General features: G+C 39.9%; 1 long non-coding RNA gene and 1 pseudogene across 1 annotated transcript; both read right to left on the reverse strand.

Annotated features, from left to right (window-relative positions):
• Positions 1 to 5,850: 5,850 nt before the first annotated feature.
• Positions 5,851 to 8,053, reverse strand: LOC124335921. Its single transcript, XR_006916951.1, has 8 exons — positions 7,715 to 8,053; positions 7,506 to 7,651; positions 7,290 to 7,453; positions 7,124 to 7,228; positions 6,875 to 7,024; positions 6,502 to 6,808; positions 6,145 to 6,434; positions 5,851 to 6,079 (listed from the first exon to the last, which is right to left on the reverse strand). It is a non-coding gene; the product is annotated as an uncharacterized LOC124335921 (long non-coding RNA).
• A 712-nt stretch (positions 8,054 to 8,765) lies between these two features.
• On the reverse strand, positions 8,766 to 10,545 carry LOC124337689 (annotated as a pseudogene).
• Between the last annotated feature and the right edge of the window lie 1,672 nt (positions 10,546 to 12,217).

The raw sequence follows: 12,217 nt of genomic DNA on the forward strand, positions 1-12,217 counted from the left end.
AGATCGAGCAAGATCGATTGTCGATACCGTCAGGCTTTTCACTGTTTTGGCACCTTCTTTGACCATCTGCTACGCCAAGCAATGGCTGATCAGTCAACTAAATAACCCCAATTCAGTTTCAAAAAATTGGAAGCTTTATCTTTGTTTCTTGATTCAGTGGTCTGTAAAACAAAAGAGGTGCCATCCAACCAGCATATTCCGGAACGTTGCCTAGCTTATCAATTCAACGATCCTGCTGTTCTATCCGCCCTCAATGCCACTTACCGATATTGGTCTGGATTTCATCCTTCAGTGACGCTAACTGCTGTATGGCTATTGAGCCATTTAAAATACGTTTCTTCTTTCGCTCCCTTGAAATAAAAATTTCGTCCTACTATTGCCAATCCGACATTAGGATCGAATGCGACGAAGATGTGGCTGATTTACTTGGCACAAAAAACGGGTAAAGCTTGTTGCATACCCTTTTGGGAATATGCAATACCCACCAGAGCTTTTTCCAAAGCGGGATCTATTGCATGTAAAGGATATTGTTTTTGGGTTTTTCCACCGCGTCTTCCAATCCTTTTACGTGCCGATTTAAACCGCAAAAAGGACTACAAAAACAATTTTAGTCGCACCTTCTTTCTTGTCGAGCGCACAGACACTGTATACAAGTTCCAAAGCCAAAACTACACTGTAGATTCATTCGAAAAAGACCCAATTCAAATCCGACCAAAAAGTCTAATGATTACGATCAGGAAGGTGGAGACCGTCTAGCTGACTATAGATTAGGTCAGTGACAGGAGACAGGAGATTAGGTCGGTAGAGTAGAGCATCCTGAAGGACGTCGTTGGCCGGTTCTGGCTTAGTGGAATGATACGTACCGCTTGAGCGTTCCGGGCGATGGCCTCACACTGCTAAATCAAAATCTCATGGGGTAAAAGCAGATGCTGGGGGATGATGCGGCGCTTGGTTTGAACAACCCGAAAAATTACTTCTCCCAGCCGAATATCCTTCGCCAGACGCTCGGGAGCGACAGCTGTTGCAGATTGATGTGTAACTTGTTAGAGAAATTCTAAACATTGGTTTCTTGATGATTAAACAGTGTTTTCCTTATGAACAACAACCCGAATGGCCCGACTAATTTTACTGTTCCTTCGACGTTGCATGAGGTAAAGAGGAGGACAAGAGAACTAAACCAATACCAATAAATTTGTGACCGATGGGCTCAGATGGACCTACGACCAGGATAAATAAACATTACAAGCAACGTTTCAATAAAAAATTAACAATGAAATGATAGATCGGCAAACTGATTGCAAATTCGAACATCAACCCGTCTTCCATCAATGGTGCAGCGCTCCTACTTAGAACACCCATAAAAACATTTAAAAAAATATGGCGGCTCCCGCCCACTTAGTGCAATGCCTCAACTGATTCCATGATCAACACCGTACAAGGGTCCAACAAATATCTTACCGGTCGGCTAAAATGGAACAACGGCCAGGGAAAATAAAGACCACAAGTAAGTTCTATTACTTCGACTTCTGTATACTTCTTCACTTCTACAAATTACAGAAACATATAAATACATATACATGAAAAAAAGGAACAAGGTGCAGACAAGTACAGAAAGAAAAAAGAATCTCGCCACTGCCGAGGAAAAAAATATGACATTTTCTTACACACCGTTTCGTAGAATATAAAAGGAAATTTCTATCATGTCGAAATTTTGATTAATTGCCTCCCTGGCAATATAGGCAAAGCATCAGGCCGGAATAATTTTCACAGCGTTGAGCAACGACTGTATCTGGAGGCGAAACGAAAATTCTGACATTCCCCGTACGAAACTTTTAGCTAGTTCTGTACTAGAAATAGCTACGAAGTTAGGGGAATTTAGCTAGGAATTTTCAGATCAAAATTTTTAAATTCCACATTAGGAATTTTAGGCTAGTTTTAGCCTTTTTTCTAGCTGGGAATCTTAGATTGCAGGTAGCTTGAAATTTGAGGGTCGCCCATCCATATACTTCTCAAGTCATATTTGCTGCACTTACTTACTTGTGGTCGCTGGTTCTCCGGATCTAGCATCTTCTGATATACATATAGATAATAAATATTTGATCGTAATATAGTTGTGTTCATAATTCTTCACATAGACTGGTGAATAAAACTAATGAAGAACTAAAATAAACCATTTTTAATTAAAAAAAGACATTTTCAAAATTTTGAAATCTAGATTTTATAAATTAAATTAATTATAAATTTCTGCCTAGTTTTTATTTGGTTTCGTAATTAGTTCAAAATTCTATTTTAAAAAACTAAAACTAGCAAAATTGTTTTTGTATGTGTTTTAACTATTTCGTAGTTCAAACAATATCTTCATCTAATCTCCAATCATATAATTTATTCGAAGTGTATATTATGTGTCATTTAGTAATTATTACAGAAAAATGATAAAAATCAAATAATACCCGGACGAAACCCTAGCTTAAAAATTTCATACTAGAATTAGCTGAAACAGTTAGGAAATATATTTAGGGGGGAGAATTCGAGCTGATTTCAAGCTTAATTATTTTAATAATTATTTTTAAATTCCCTAGCTTGGAAAATAAAAGCTGATATCTGCTAAACAAAGTGGAGCGAAACCCTAGATTAAAACTTCCATACTGGAATTAGCTTACAGTTAGGAAATATATTTAGGGGGGGGGGGATTCAAGCTGGTTTAAAGGTTTATTTTTTCAAGCAAGAAAAGAAAACGCCCTAGCTTGGAAAAAAAGCTTATATCTGCTAAAAAAAAAGGTGAATTGTGTTAACTTGAATTATTTCGAGGTGATTGCAGCATGATAGCTGCTTTTATTTTTTAGCCTAGCACCGCGCGAGCTGTTATTAGCAAACAGTTCAAAATCTAACCTAAAAGTTTCGTACGGGTCTGCTTTAATCTGGTAGATGTGTTTTTGTTTAATGCTTTGTCCGTGTCACCGTATTTGTCCGAGAAGCACTAATTTAGATATGTTGCGATGTCACTGACATTTGGGAAAACAATTTTTGATGCCATCAACTTGTCAACAGTAAAGCACACTTCGACTTCTGTACTTCATCACTTCCACAAATCCAAAACTTGATATACATGAAATAATGAAAAAGGTTCAGACAAGTGCAAAAAACCAAAGGAATCTCGCCACTGCCGAGGAAAAAAAGGAAATTTTCTTACACACCGTTTCCATCCATATATAATAAAACACATAGGGGTTTTGGGGAGGAGATTGTTTGTCCGGATGAGCGGAATATTAAAGGAATTGTAGAAATTTTGCTTAATTGCCTCCCTGGCAAAATGGGCAAATGCGGGAACAATTTTCACAGCGTGGTGCGTTTTTTTCTTTAAATGAAGATTGCGTAACCTTGCTAATGACTAATCAGACTCGGACACAAACCAAAAAATTGCATTTTTTTTCTCCTTTTTTTGGTTTTTGTCCGATCTCAATTGCTCTATCCGCCGCTGTTTTATTTACGTTTTAGTGAAAATTCCGCACTACGATTCCGCAAAAAACCGGAAATTTGGAACGACAATTCACGCTCAACCACTGATCCAAAAAATTTGAAAATTTCACAGTGTTATGTAACCATGACTTACAACACACAGTATTTTTTTATCAAAATCGGTGAGGTACCGCGACAAAAAAAATTGAAATACCATGGAATGGCCCACTGGGCTTTTGAAAAAGAGCTGTGATCGGATTTTTTTGCAGGAAACTGTACATATAGACTTGTTGTCATTGACGCAATTCACCATGATTTTGGAAGGGGGAGTTTTTTAAACTCATAGTTAAAACGACCTTGAGTGACTAGCAGAACAAATGATCTCTCTGGAGTCCAAAATGGCCGATCGAAAGGGAGCGAAATAGCTTGGGGGGGGGAAACACGCATAAAACACAAAAATTTATGATTATAAACTGCAATATATCTCACGATTAACAAAAAACACACTCCCAATTTTTGTATATGTTGCGTAAACATATCTCTTGTTTCTCGGAAAATTATTCGCTGTTTGTCAAATTTTCCGACTTATTTAAAATGTGCATTTTTTAAGGGTAACCATTTTAGATATATTTTTTCAAATTGCGATAAAAATATTTCTTAAAAATACAAAAAAAAGTGTCAAATCGAAGTAAAATTTAATTTTACGTCGATTGGTTTAGGTTCCATAAAATTCTTATAACAAATAAAGTCGCAATTTAAGAAAAACCGAAAAATTTATTAAAAAATTACAAAAAAAGAAATTTAAATGTAAATTTTTTCCAAACTATTAAAGCGATAATTCTGAAAATTTCAGAATCACTTTCTTTGGTCCATCTTTACCCAAACCCAAAAAATGAATGAAATCCCAATTTTGATGGCGCCATCGATCGGCAGATTTCGCGTGGAATGACCCTGCTGAGCTCCACTTGACACACATTTTTCTTTGTTCATTCATTCACAATTTCACCACGATATAATAGGAAAGGTACACTCTCGCGCTATCCCAGTCTCTTGGAAGAAACGGAGGGTGTTAAGTAAAGGGTCCCATGATTCCCCGCCAGGTTCGCTAGGTTAGGAGGCCCCTCGCCTCTCGGGGGTATAGCAAAAAAAGGGGTTTTTCGATCGTCATATATAAAATTACGAATTAATCCGGAATCTGGAAGCTTTGCCTTACTTGGCGGTAGGGGCGATCTTCAAGGGGGAGAACTGCTGGTAAATGCTTCCGGAGCTCGCCGAAAGGAGCAGCGCAGTCGAATTCGTCTTCTCAGTAGGGGGAGGGGTAAAATGTCGACAGCTGGACTTTACACAGAGTAAGCCATCTCCTTATCTCTGGTGGGTATGAATTCAAATAACAGGACACGAAATTGCGAGATATCGAATAGACGTCGTGACAAACATCTTTTGAGCTACCATACACGTGTGTTGTAGCTCATGAGGGTAACCTCATGATCTAACATTAGTATTTCAAAAAATTAATACCATTAATGGCATATTTAGTTTGAAATATTGTTAAAGAAAATTTTACCTGCGTATACATGCAATACTGGACGTAGCCTTGGTCGAAAAACACAAGGTATCGTTCCTGGTTTTAAAACTTTCGTTAAAAACTTGGCTTCTTCACGGGCTTCTTATTCAGCGACTATACCAGCGTAATACGATAAAGATTCCAGAAATTCATTTGCGTCTCCGACATACTGGGCGATCCCACGAGCTCCCACAACGAACTGCACAGGACTTGGCTCAGCGCCAAGTATTTCAAATGGAATTTACGCGGTTGTTTATCAGCAGTATTTTGACTAATTTCAAAACGGACTTAGTAATTTCTTAGTTATCTTATTTGATCTGGCGATAATAAATTAAACATTAGAGACAAGCATGCAATTTGTCTAGTAATTATTATAAAATGTTAGTTTTACAAGTGAGGCATTTTTAAAACTTCAAATCATGTGACACAATTTTAAAATGTCACAAATTCAAATCAACGGAAAAAAGCGTCTGCTAAGTAATAAACAGATAACCATAAATATTGTCATCTAGTGTTAACAAAATTAATTTTCTCATTTTTTTTAAATAGGATTATTTTTCGTCCCTAACCTGTCCCCAGCTTAAACGGAAACAAAATGCCCCTTGTTATCCCACTCTCACTTATTGTTTGTTCTCTATGATCTTTACCATTTTGGTTTAGTTTTAAATTTAGAAACAACCGGTTTCTCTCTCATCTGGGCTTAAAAATTCGATCTTGCTATGTAGGCGGCATTCATTTGGATTTTCCCTCACCGTCAGCCGTCACCCGTCAGTCAGTATGATTCATTCAATTTTTATTTTAGGTACACTTGTACAGTATAATATGTCAGTATAAAGAAGTTGAGTGCCTTAGAACTTTAACGATGAGGCAGTTGAGTTAAAAAAAGAATTAAAGAAGAAAGGGGAATTTTTTTTTTAGAGATGCGTCATTTCATCTTCATCATAAATATTTAAATTAACGTCTTCATTCGACAGTGACACAGTATCGACATCTTCGTACAACTCGAATTTCATGAGAGTCTGAGGTGATGTGAGAAGAGAGTCTGGATTAGCTCCCACACTAGATCAAGACGACAAAAGCTAGACGGTTAGAGTGATTACAGGAATGTCATGTCAATTATCCACCTTTTTGACTGGAAAGTTCTTCTTTGTCTTCTTCAATCAGAACGGACAGCCGGATTGGTTTGCGGCTAAGTGAACTGCGAGCCGAAGTCGATGTTAATAACATGTCGCTCAAACCGATGAGGAAGCTCTTAATCGCGACCGAGGAACTTTGAAGAGAATCGTAGAAATCTAACTCCTCCAGACGCACCCAGTATGTCATACGAGGAATTTTTCTTTCAAGAACGTTACGCCTCGATTCTCACAGTAGATACCAACAGCTTCCAGTAATTTGGCCGTTTTTTTTTTGTAACCTAATCCAATCAGGTTACGGTGTAATTTTATTATATTGAAAGTATCTCATACATCTTATTTGTTTACTTGAATGTCATCCAATTGACTAGTGTGCTCCAACCGGGATGCCGTGTTGAACGTATCACCCCGAATGTCGTAAAGCGGTTTCTGCGTTCCAACAACTCCCGCAATAACCGGTCCGTATTCAATTACGATCTACAGTCGGAAGTTGTGCGATCGCTTTCGGTTCAACTGCTCAATTACCGTGCACATTGCCAAAGAAGACTTACATCATCATGGTGATCAGTGTGATTCATCCATTTCGGACGTTAGACCTGATGCTGCCCACAATTTTGAGTTTCTCAATACGGGAGAAGGATTCCTCGAATGACAACTATTCACAATTGCCAATGTTAATTACATTTCTATAATCTAAAGCTAAATGATTTTAAAATTATACCGCATCAAACCCGCTGATGTCGAGTTGAGGACTTCTAAGTAACGAAGGCCGCCATCGTCGATGTCATTTTCTGCGAAATAGTCCATAAAATGTGGAATAGAGGCAAACATGACGGCCACTCGTTTGTGTTATTCGTGATACAGTTGGTCACTGAAGCGGGATGTATAAACATCAGAGGGAAAAAATAATTATGTAGAAGGTGTTGTTCACACTTTTTAGAGATGGGATTCGGTTAAAAATTATCCTTACCGACGTGATGGGGCAAGATTTTTAGAAGCAACATGTTGACGATTTCAGTGGTGTAAGCTTCGTTCTTTTTAATTGGCCAGCTGACGCTGCCTCACGTAATCTAGCCTGTAGATGAATTCAATTTGAAAGTCCAATAGGCAATAATAATAATCAAGTTAAATTTTACAATTTTCCGCAATTTTCAGGAAAGTTATAATGAAAAACTGACGGTCAGCAGCATGCAAAATCATTAAGATAGTCAACAGGTATAAAGCATGACTGAGTTCCGGCTGAACAGATGGACTATAGCTTTGCAGAAGAGGCATTCTTCTCTAGGCTACTATCATATATCTGAAGAAGGACGAATGCTTTTAATGGAAAAGATGGATTAAGTGTCGTTTACCGAACATATTTTTGGGTAGATGTTGATTATCATTACGAAGTAATATGGCGAGAGCTGCTGCATAGAAGCTAAATTTCAACGCGAAATGGATGCGGTAGAAGCCGAAGGCTACGGACATCGTCAAAGGCGCATAGGTATGTAAAGTACTACCAGAAAATCACAAACATTTTTAGGGAAAACGAGCAGTCCAGTAAGTGATCGGTTATTACCCAGAGGTAAATAGGAGAATCTTGGAAATTGCACAAGCCGGACAAAGTCGCATCCTGTCATTGCTTCTTACGTAGAATTATTTGAATCTACGACATGGCTCTATACAGTGAACAAATATCAACTCAACCACAAGCCCCAACGGCCGCCGTCACCAGGAGAAAGATAAGAATTCGGGTCGTTAGGGATGAACAAATAGAATCCAGCTTGAAAAACGCTGCTGAGACGGTCAAGCTGGATCGGCTTGGCTCGGGAGAAACGGAGAGGCTTTCAAAGATATTTTCCGGGTCGTCGTTAATAGAGTTCCCATTGTAGTACCAAATCTGGGGCACCCACAATCACATGCCAACTAACACCACCACAATGAGAGCTATGCATGCTCGCATGAAAATACAAAGTAATTTTTTTTAAACTAGCCTGACTTTTGATAATATCATGGATTCGATGGATGTTTCCATCTTACAATCATCTTGGTCCATCATCCACCGGAAACTGACTAAAGTGTCCATCAAAACTGCACCCCGTCGTGAGGTGTTTTCACCAGTCGTCGATCGTCTCTGTTGTATATGCAACCAAAGGGAAACTGTAAATTCAACAGCTCAATTTCAATTCGCAAAGGATGACAAACCCTGGCAAAGAGTCATCTTCCAGTTCCACTAGCCGCACCTGCGATTTTTCACTAGCCGGACGTAAATTTCATCGGAATGTTCGTCACCTGTCTCTAGTGATGCCTGACGCATTTTCTGTTGCCAGCCAAACCGAAATGGAAAGATTTTATTAGTAAAGAAAAAAAAATACTTTCAAGCAAGTCGTCTAAATGCTTCGTCTACCGCATAGACGTGACGTAATGATGACGATGGCGGAATACGGTAAGCAACCGCTACTGGAAGGCTTGGCGGGAGTCAATCGTAGAGACTGTCAAGCGATGAGTTTTCACTTTTCAGCATCGTTATTGAGCTTATTGTTTGTTTCACAGTCAACCCAATGATTTTTTTGTGGAAGCTCCTTCATAACTCATAAGTCATAGCAACAACAGCGTTCATACGGGGTCCTTTAGACTCCAGATTCCTTCGATTGATTGGCGTTGGTTGATACGACTAGAAAGGTCTCAATTCCCAGTTTTGCCAGGTAAGGATTACGTTTCATTCCGTTCCCGGGCTTAAATTGATTAGAATCTCCCAGCAGATTCTTGGTTGCACACACCTAACAAGGAAAAAAGACAGGAAGGGAATTAAATGAGACGTGTGATAGCTAACCGAATGAGGTGAGAAACAAGCAATGTTAAATTGACTATAACAACTAAAAATCTCTAGAAAAATTTCACATCAAGAACCTTTATTATACAATGATAAAACACATACATCTCACTCTAAAATATATCATAAGCTAAGGATTCGTATGGAACATTTAATACCCAGCTATTACCGATTGTTTGATGAGATTGGCTATGATCACGTCACGGGTCCAGATATCAAACTGCAACTTGCGAAGGCAGACCACTGATAACGCTGCTACTATGAATGCCGATCCGCATGTCCATCTCCACTTGGTGATCCTCTCTAATCATATCGAGAATTAGTTTGTTTGTTGCTTTTCCAAAACACACAGTAGTTCTCAATAACTAATTCCGCCGTTTCTTGTTCAGTACCCCGGGTATTATTACCTAATTTGGCGATAGATTTCAATCATCTTGAATCCCATTCCGACAAAATTCTTAGCATGGGTGGTGGTCGAGTCCGGTATTCTAGACACGCAGCAATAATAGTCGCTGAGGATTTTAATTCTTAAACAATCGTTTTTTAATTTAAAAAATGTTTGAATTGAAGGGAAGACAAAATAATCAAATGAAAATTTGTTTAGTTTGGCCGCCTCGTTGAATTTGCCAAAAAATTCGTTGAGCATGGAGATGAGGCTGGACGCCGAGAGAACTGCAGTCAACAGAGTAAAGTTGACGATATCGGCGTAAAGGACACTGACTTCCGGATCATCTCGACGTGTAACTTGCTGGTATGAGAAACAAAATAAGCGATTGGATGATTATTCACAGAAAGGCAAAAAGTGTATCATCGCGTTCCACTCACTCGAACGGTTTCCTGGACGACGGTGACATTTTGGATCTCGTCATCAACTGGATTCCCTCCCTGATGTCGGTGCCCTGCCCACGTCGTGGGCGATGTGTTTGGGCAAGATGGACAGCATCAGCTGCTTTTCTCGACTCTTCTCGTAGTCCAATTTGATGGTGGACTCGATGCACCAGCGACGGTCGAGAAAGGCCCATCTCAGCGTAGTCTCGTTCAGGCACATAGTGAAAATGCCGACAACGTTGGCCGTCAAATACAATTCGACATCAGCCATGATCAGAGAAATTTCAACTTCGTTGTTGACCGATTTTCTCGTCTGAAAAAGCCGATTAACGTTGTCGGTAGCAAATTGTAGACGGCCAGGATCATGTAGAGAGAAGCAGGAACCTGAAAAATGAAGACTGTAGTAGAAATATCTAAACGATTATTAACATTGATAAAATAAACAATTCTCTTTGATTTCACCTTCGTCTGGAGTTGTGATAGGCGAACCAGAGGTCCTGCCCGAGATCCACCGCGACGAGAACGAATGAGGACGGCGGTCATGAGCATGGAAAGGAATTGGTATTTATTGAATCGCTTTTCTCTGTAGGCAACACCGTAGCAAAGACTTGCGGTCAGCAAGAGGATGATGGCGCGACCGATGATTTCCGGAAGGGCCCGACTTTCATCGTCCGTGTTGATGCATAGTAAAGTGAGAATAAAAACGGAACTGAGGAAGGAAGATTTGTAGCAGCAAAAAGCCTTTAAGATCGACGTGCATGAGCCGCTGTAGATAACGAAGGAACAGCGTCTTAAATTTTTTTGTTTTTGAACCGTTCCTGAAAAATAAGACAGTCAAAGGTCATTTTCACACCCAAATTTAATCTTATTATTTGTTGATTTCAGATTCCTACACGTAAATCGGTGAGCTTCCGAATGTGAGCTTTGCTGCAGTTGGGCGAAGTAGTGGATAAGTTCGTTGATAAATGCCGGCCAGAAGTGACAACATAAGAAGATGTTGACATAGTTCAGAATTAAGTATCCTCAAAATCATCAGTACAGGTCTGGTGGTAATAATGATACATGCAAGAAATAAAATTACAGGATGAGAATCAAACTTACAGCTGAACAAGTTTTCGTCGAACGGAAGAAAACCACAATGGCGGGCTAGCGGCTGGTTGCTATGAATAGCGACCAATGCTGCAGATGCGGACATTGGCGGCCGGTTTAGTATTTCCGATGGTAGCCAGGGCCTGTCACAGGAGGACTAACATGGAACCGGAAGATTGAAGGGTCGAGTCTATTGCACCGTCGGGCTGACGGTGCTCGAATGGGGTTTTGCGCTATTGCACCGTCAGGCCGCTAGGGGCGCTCTGACGGCCGACGGTTGGGGGTACCGGGTACCCCTCTGTAGTCTCTACATCTGACGGCTGGAGCTACCCTACCCCTTTCTGACGGCTGGGTGTACGGACCCTATCTATTCCAGACCCTACCCTTTCCAGAACCATCAGGCCGCTAGGGGCGCTGTGACGGCCGGGTGTGCCCTCCGCCCTCCCCCTATCTGACGGCTGGAATGACCCTTCCCCTTTCTGACGGCTGGGTAGATTCAATGTTTCCAAATTCATCAGCCATTTTGGTTGCCGGTTAACGTGACGGAAAATGAAACAAATGAAACTAATTGCGAGCGTGTCTTAAAGAAAATTCTTAATTGACAAATTCTGGCGGAAAACTTTTGCTCATCAGCTAAATAGTTTGTAAAAATGGCGGAATGAAAATTTTCTTGTTCGAATTTCATTCGTTTGCATATTTCTTTTTAACCCTTTTCCTTGTCTATATATTTTAAATAAGAACTGCGGTTGACTCTTTTAAGGTGAACTCCGTTTAGCTTAATTAAACTACCCAACAGATGGACGACGAAACGTAAGCTTGAAAAATACATCATCAGCTGACAAACAAAACAAAAAACAAAACACTACCATCATGGCGGCGGTGATGACGACCAGTCAACCAGCTAGTTAAATGTCAGCCATGGCTGTGGTCAAGGTGTTTGATAGTCGTTGTGTTACATTGTTTCATTTCATTTGTTTGTTAGAATTTCTTAAATAACAGATTAGATCAATAACACGTGGAATGTTACGGTGTTATTCTTCATATTTTGAAGCAGGTATAAAGAGCTCGAAAAGTTGAGAATATTTTATTTTAAAAGAAAGCGTTGTGAAGTAAGTAAATAAAAACAAAAAAAACATTATGAATAAGGTACCCCCGATTAAATGTCACAGCCGCAAAGCGCCTCTAGCGGCCTGACGGTTGTGGTTACGGTACGGTACCCAGCCGTCAGAATGGGAAAGGGTTACTCCAGCCGTCAGAAAGGGGTAGGGGAACTCCTACCCTAAACGTCGGAAAAGGGGAGGGTAAACAGCACCCAGCCGTAGAGAGTCCCAG

Source organism: Daphnia pulicaria, chromosome 4 (genome assembly GCF_021234035.1).
Source record: "Daphnia pulicaria isolate SC F1-1A chromosome 4, SC_F0-13Bv2, whole genome shotgun sequence".
Classification (NCBI taxonomy): Eukaryota; Metazoa; Arthropoda; class Branchiopoda; order Diplostraca; family Daphniidae; genus Daphnia; species Daphnia pulicaria.